Consider the following 7,700-nt stretch of genomic DNA (forward strand, 5'->3'; position numbering starts at 1 on the left):
GGTAAAGAATCCCCCTGCAATGCAGAAGACCCCAGTTCGATTCCTGGGTTGGGAAGATCCACTAGAGAAGGGATAGGTTACCCACTGCAATATTCTTGGGCTTTCCTTGTGGCTCAGCTGGTAAAGAATCTGCCTGCAATGTGAGAGACCTGGGTTCAATCCCTGGGTTGGGAAGATCCTCTGGAGAAGGGAAGGGCTACCCACTCCAGTATTCTGGCATGGAAAATTCCAAAGGGGTCACAAAGAGTCGGACATGACCGAGCGACTTTCATAATAACAAAAGCAATGAAAAACAAATCAAACATTTTCCAACATGGAGTCAGAATTGGCTTCCTCCCTGAAATAATATGGGGGGTTATAGGTATGGGACAGACTGTAGAATCTTTTCAGAGGGCCAAGTAATCTCTCTTTCAATTTATTCTTTCCTCTGACTGACAGCTACTTTATTTTCACCTCTCTCCATGTCTTACTCAAGTTAGTGACTAGGATCTTGCTACTCAAAAGGACCTGCAGCATCCAGGTACAAATCTGAATCTCAGGTCCAATTTCCAGATTTACTGAGACAGAATCTGCTTTTTAACAAGATATCCAGGTAATTCATGTGCACATTAAACTTTGAAAAGCAGTGATCTAGGGGAAACTTGAAAATGCTTATTTTCTCAATGTGTTTTAAAAGGCAGAAGTTGGGCAGCGAGACGTACGCTGGTGAGTACGTGGGTGTGTATGAGATTGGGCCAGTGAAGCTGGTGGCCTTGGCATGTGATATCAGGCTGGCTCTGTTGCTTGGTGGCTCTGTCTGTCAGCGAGTGCCATATTGTTGGACTTGGCCAGTCACGTGCTACTCTGTTCCGATTTCTGTTCCAGCTGCTTATGTGTGTGAAGGTGCTCAAGCAGGTGGGATATGAGCCTCTAACTCCAGCAATAGGACAAATATTTTGGGGCAGCAAGCGTGTCAGCTTCCTGGTCTGTTTTGTTATGCTTAGCACATTGTGAACATCTATGGGCAGCATAGGTTGTTCACAGGCTTAACTCCAAGACTGTTCAGGAATCCTTGGAACTGTGGTCCATGGTAAAGTTTTACAGAATTACCAGAAGTGTAACAGGGTTGAGGAGTCAGGATCTGGAAACACAGAGAAAGAAGTTTCATCTTCCTTTGACAGAGTTATCAAGGAGACCGCTTGAAAGAGTACATTGTGCTATTGCTCTCATCACACATCCCTTTCACATGATCACTCTGAGTTCTATGGTACAATTCATTGGGAGAGAATCCAAGTATTATAGATTTTGTGACTCCATAGTAATTGTCTACTAGGAAGAGGGCATCCTAGGATTTTTTGCAGATCTTATTCCTTACCTCCTAGGTGACATCGTTTCTTTGTGGCTCTGTAACTCACTGGTCTACCTCATCAGTGTCCATGCGTTGGCCAGTGGAGTTTCCACCATGAATGAAATGAAGAGTTGGTTCCTAGTTGTCACATGATTTTTTTCCAGTATATTTACATATTCCTTTATGCTTGTCTATAGTCTTATGACTGTCAACAGCTGTGGACTTGCTCATGGATGCCCTCCTTATCCCCTAATATATACTTCTTATTTATATGGCTGGTACATGCTACAAAAAAGGGGATATATTAGCCAAGAAATAACGTGTCTTTTCCAGAAGTTCCCCTTTGGGAAGACTTATTGTTGTGATCCAAGAATGTTAATTTGAAGATGTAGGGCAAGGACAGTGACATTTCTATAGTCCCAGATGCACAGAAATACGGGAGAGAGTGTTGATTTCTATAAAGTGTGGCATATTTTTTTAATAATCAGTCAATCTTGAGAAAATGAATAAAAATGGCAGACATTATGTCAGCAAATAAACAAAAAAGCCAAAAAAAAAAAGAAAGTCCTCTCCTGAGTAAGAACCACAAATGAAGAAAAACCTTCAAAAATATGTACATAGAAGAGCCTATACATCATAATGGAAAGAGCAATAGAAAGGCATCCTGGATGACTTAACAGGGAATCCCAACTCTGAAAAGGAAGTGACATACTGTTAGAGAAATATTTGTAAGCAAATTGAAGGAAACATCATTTAAGGGGGAACCCGACAGGCTACATTTGCCAAGTTGTTTGCAGGGAACTGGCAGTTCTTTCCATTTCTATAAACTGAAGGCTTCTTGGAATGTGAAATCAAGAATTATAAACTGGGCGGCAGCCAAGATGAGGTTTTTTGTTGTTGTTGGTTTTTTTTCCCCCCTGCTTGTTTGTTGATGGTTTTTGCTACAAAAAGAGTTGAACTGTTTTAAGTTCTCCCATTTTGTGCTAAGTCGCTTAGTCCTATCCGACTCTTTGCGACATTATGGACTGTAGCCCATCAGGCTCCCCTGTCCACGGGATTTTCCAGGCAGAATATTGGAGTGGGTTGCCATGCCCTCCTTCTGGGGGTCTTCCCAATCCAGGGATCAAACCTGTGTCTTTTATCAAACCTTGCATTGGCAGATAGGTTCTTTACCACTAGCACCACCTGGGAAGCCAAAGTTCTGCCATTAGCCAGACCCAAAACACATTGACTGTGACGAGAGGTGAGGCAGACCAATCTTTAACTGTACAAGGAGACAGAGCAGTTTCTTAGGGAAGGCTTCAAGGTAGCCCAAACCCATCCTGCACTAGAAGTGTGTCATGCTGGGCCAGCTTCACAGAAGACTTTAAGACTGGGAGGACTTTCCCTTTCCAATTCTGAATACTTCTTCAACTCTAAGAATCATGAAATTATGGAAATCTTTATGTGAATCCCTAGTTCATCACGCATGATAAAGACTGCCTGCATCTGACCTGTCTCATCATTCTCAAAGTTCTTTCAGGAAAAAATATTTTAAGATCTTCTTTTTGCCATTTCCCCTTGTTGAATATATTTAGGATCACAATTCTTTTTATGTGTGTCTACTCCAATGAAATTATCACTTCGGATGACTTCATTTAGACTTTCTCTCAGAAAAAAGATAGTTTAAAAAAGGAATTTTTGTACAATATTTTTCATCTTTTAGGTGGCTCTTTAATTACCTTTCGACTTAATAATGCCAACAACTCTGTCTCTTTTTCAGGGGTCTGTTTTCAAATTTATGATTATCATAGGATCTTCCTCTTGCCTAAATAAAATATATATAAATAATTCAGTTAATTGCTCACTTGTTTTTTCTACATGATGAAAAAAGTTTTTTGGTGCTTTATTTCCAATGTTTTGATCATGGCCCTCCCTCACCCCTTCTGCCCTCTTCATGGCCCGTTCATGCAGAGGATCCCATGAAATTGATTGACTATGCTAGATGCTCTGAGGTGATTTTAGTTTAGTTTATATTCCCAAACCCTACATAATGTGTGCTATTCCTGTGACTGCTTCAACAAGGTCATACCTAAACTGGAGAGGAAGGCTTGCTTGCATGTTATGCTTCTTTTTCTTATATATTCCACTGACTTTTATATATTCCATGACATTTCATTTTCCATATTGCTGCCTATTTTGATATTGACTTTGTGAGGAAATATGTGTGTAATCTTAATCAGTGATTAAGTGACTGAACTCCAGTGTCAGATTCTCTTGGTTTAAATTTTGACTTCCATGTGATCTAGGGAAAATTGTTCAACTTATCATCTGAAAAATGATAATAGAACTTATATTATAGAGTTATTGTGCAAATTAAATAAATGCCCATGAATGCATGCTCAGTCACTTCCATGAAATTCTCCAAGCAAGAATACTGAAGGAGGTTGCCATGCTCTCCCCCAGAGGATCTTCCTGACCCAGGGATTGAACCCACATCTCTTCCATCTCCTGCATTGGCAGGGGGATTCATTACCATTGAGCCATCTGAGAAAGTGTAAGTAGCTCAGTTGTGTCCAACTCTGTGATCCCATGGACTGTAGTCTGCAAGCCAACTGGGAAGCCTCAAATAACCTCCAGCAAGTAATAAATGCTCAACAAATGGAACTATTATTTGTACCAGAAATCAGGATTCTCCCACTGTTGTAATGTATGAAGGATTCCAACCAGTTTCCTTCTCGGTAAACGAAACATGTTATCCTTGCCGCCTGCCTCCCTGGGAAATGGTGTTTATCCCTGCAGCTTTCCAAATGTCTCCTTGTTTCACTGCCCCAGTTAGCTGAGCCAGCCCTTGGCTGGAACTTATATGCGATTCAGTTAGAGGCAGGTCCTGCCTCCTGCCCTTTTCTCCCCTTTTGTTACTGGCAGGTGCTTGATGACAAGTTACTCAGAGGCAGGGAGAGAAAAGAATGCTCCAAAGATGACCTGTAGCTCCTATCTCTTCCTGCTCCGTTTATGTCTGGGAGAAATATTTGCCCTTGGTTACGTGCTCTTTCCCACTATGAGTCATGTCTCTTCCTTTCTCTCTTCTCCACCCCTACCTTTTCCTATAATGGCAAAACGACTTCTCCAGCTGTGCAGCCAAGCCAAATGACAAACACGTCCAAGTGCAGGCGGATAGGTGTCTGTCCTATTTTTGGATAAATGTTGAAGTGGTGTCCTCTGATTTCTCTGACTGCTGCCTGGTCTTTGCCACAGATACATGGCAACAGTCAAAAGCACAGAGAGGTGAGGTGGGAGAGAGACAGATGGTCACAAGTTGTAGTACAGTTTTCATTTTAACTTTTGCCATTGTCTTTAGGGTACAGGGTTCTAGGAGAGCCCTCATGCCCCCTACCAGGGCCCTTTTCATTTAAGAAGACATAAGTAACTTTTCTTTGTGGTCTTAACTGACTTCAGCTCCTTCCACTCAGTTCAGTTTCCTTTGACCCAATTCCATTGACTAGGGGTTTGAACAGAGGTTTCCAGAAACAAATCTGTGAAGGGTGAAGATTGTGTCATTGGAACCTCCTGTTTCCCCTTTTCTGTCTTGATTTTCTCTTTGGTGGTGTGTCTTTTAATCAGTGTTGGATGCTCTCAAGTGTCACCCCACTCAAGGCCCTCCTGCTCAGGTCCCTTACATAGTTTTCATCATTCTTTTTTTCAGATCATCCATTCACATTGAAGTAATGGATGTCTACTAATAGATTGAAATGTTACCTCACCCACAGCTACCTTTCATTTAAACAAGCATCACAGTGTAAAGTTTCAGAGGTGGCAGTTCAGATATAGTTTGAAGAAAGAAGCTGAAGAGTGGGTACAAAAATGATTTAAAAATACAACAGGGTGCATTCTTTTGCTCATTTGGCTATTTGGGGGTTAACAGGGAAGAGAAATTGGGAAGATTAGATATGGAAGTCCAAACTATTTTTACTCCTAAGAAGTATAACCTGAATATTTAGTATATCCTTATCCTTTGCTCCATCCTGCTTCAAATCCTTCTCTTGTCTTCTCTGTATACATATATACCTTGAAGGAAGGAATATACCAAATTCTGATCTATGATAAGTTGCAGTAGTAGTCTTAATTTTTCATCACAGCACTACCTATTTTTTATCTTAAAGTAATATGTAACCATGTAAAAATTCTTTAAACTCTTGTTATCTTAAGTAAACATTCAAAAATGATAAGATTGCAAGCTACAGAAACCAAGCTATCATTTATGTGATTTCTCCACTATGCTATTTATTTTGTCCTGGATTCAAATGAGACAGTGTATGAGACTGTGTTTTCTAAAATGTAAAATTCTATAAAAATAATATTTTAGTATTATAAATTTCAAAATGGGAAATAGGGTAGTAAAAGAAATAGCAACTTTCTAAAATGCCTGAGAGAATGATTCCTAACCAGTTTCTGTGTATTAATACTAGCATTTCCTACCCTGGAAGATGTGAAAATAAATTTCAGAAAAGAGAATTGAGAGTAGACAGGCATTACCCTGAAGGATGAAATATACTTGATGTACTTTACATATATTTTAATTTTCCTAACTTAATAGCTTATGAGTGAGAAAAACGGTGAGAAGGAACATCTTATTAGGATCAGTACTTTTCAAACTCCTCACTCAAATGAAGAAAATTATAATGTCAAAATGTGATTTTCACTCCAGCTCAGCAGTCATCCCAAATTTTCTTCAATTATATTTTCATGTAGCCATTCATTCAGAAAATATTGATTGAGCTTGTTAAGTGCTTGGCACCATTTTAGAATCCCAGAAAACAATAATGAAGTCACATTTTGGTTCTCAAAGACCTAACCAGCAGTCTAATGGGGTTAGGTAGCAGGCATAGTTTTACCATGTGGCAAGTGATAATAGGGGTTCTTACAAGATTTTATATGAAAACATAGAAGAGGCATTAATGTGAAGGAGTTTTGGAAACAGCAGGGGTTAGCACAGGCCGAGAGAGAGTGAGGCTGCCATGGAGACAGGGGAGGGATGGCACTTCAGTGAGTGTTCAGAAGAGAGTTGCTGAAGACCATGTGTGGATGGTGAAGGCCTTGTGAACACTGCTGAAGAGTTTGGATTTTATTATAAGGGCAATGACATGTAATTGGTAATTTACACAGGGGAGGGGCATGGAATCTTGATGAGATCACTTCTTTTTTGAAGGGGAACATGGATTGGAAAAGATCATATTGAAACTGGGAGTGAGACCAGTTAGGAGGCTATAGCAACTAGACAGGCAAAAGAAGATAGCAATAATCATGGTGGTGTGACAGTAACGTTAGAAAAAAAAAATCTACAAATAAAATAATTGTAATTAATTTAAAACATAGGGTAACATAATATTAGGGGGGAAACTTCACAATGATGGAGACAGAATTGTCATAAATCTAGGAATCCCTGTCATGAAAATCAAAGTCTCAGTCAACTTAACTGTGCGTTAATTCCTGTATTTATAGAATGCCAGTCCTTTGTTAGAAAATTCATGAATTAAAAAATCGATTTAAAAAAAATTCCTGGACTGAACAGCATGATTGCATATATGTAGCCAATCTTCATTCTATGGAAGTCACAGAAAACAAGAAGATGGGAAGCTCCTAAGAGATCCTTGAGTCCAATCCTCTCATTAAAAGTAGGAAACTGAGACCTTGAGATGAAACCATTTGCAGGAGCTGACATACCTCAGTAATGGCAGTGCTGAGATAGGCATCCAGATGCCTGACCTGGAGGGCAGGGCTCTTTTCACTTAAGTCCAACAATTTCCCAAGAAAATGATTTAAGTAAATTCATGGGATGTAGACAACTACTGAAAAGAAGGACTTCTAAATTCTCCACATTTTTAAAGAGCATTTTGCAAAGCAAAACACATACTTTATTATTGGAGGTAGGTCATTTTTCCAGATTAACTCACAACAGGAAAATCTATGCCAATATCAGCAGCTACTCTTCACATACTAACTTTCCAAAAATAATTTTGGACTCTGGTCTGGTACTAGTATCCAAATACATGTGATTTATATTGTTTTACTTTCTTATTTAAAAAAATTGAAAACAGAAATATGAGTTTATTTAGGATTAGCAAGAGACTATTTCATGAAGAATATGAAGTATAGTTGGTTTAAGAACATGCTATTCTATCATATTCATCAAGTGATATAAAAACTTATAGGGAACCTCTTAAGTGCTGGGAAAATAAAAAAAATTACCAATCATGTAATTTTTTACAAATATATTCCAGAATAAGCAATAACTCATGTATGTTTACCTATTATAAGTTTTTAATAAGGAAAAATTAGTTTGAAAAGGTTCTTTATTGATGAACTTGATATGTAATAAAAGCAATAAACACAC

At 38.9% G+C, this 7,700-nt stretch overlaps 1 pseudogene; it reads left to right on the top strand.

Moving 5' to 3' along the window:
• Positions 1-788: 788 nt before the first annotated feature.
• On the top strand, positions 789-1,711 carry LOC133246795 (mitochondrial carrier homolog 2-like; annotated as a pseudogene).
• The last annotated feature ends 5,989 nt before the right edge of the window (positions 1,712-7,700 follow it).

The sequence above is a fragment of the Bos javanicus genome, chromosome 4, assembly GCF_032452875.1.
Source record: "Bos javanicus breed banteng chromosome 4, ARS-OSU_banteng_1.0, whole genome shotgun sequence".
In the NCBI taxonomy this organism is placed as follows: Eukaryota; Metazoa; Chordata; class Mammalia; order Artiodactyla; family Bovidae; genus Bos; species Bos javanicus.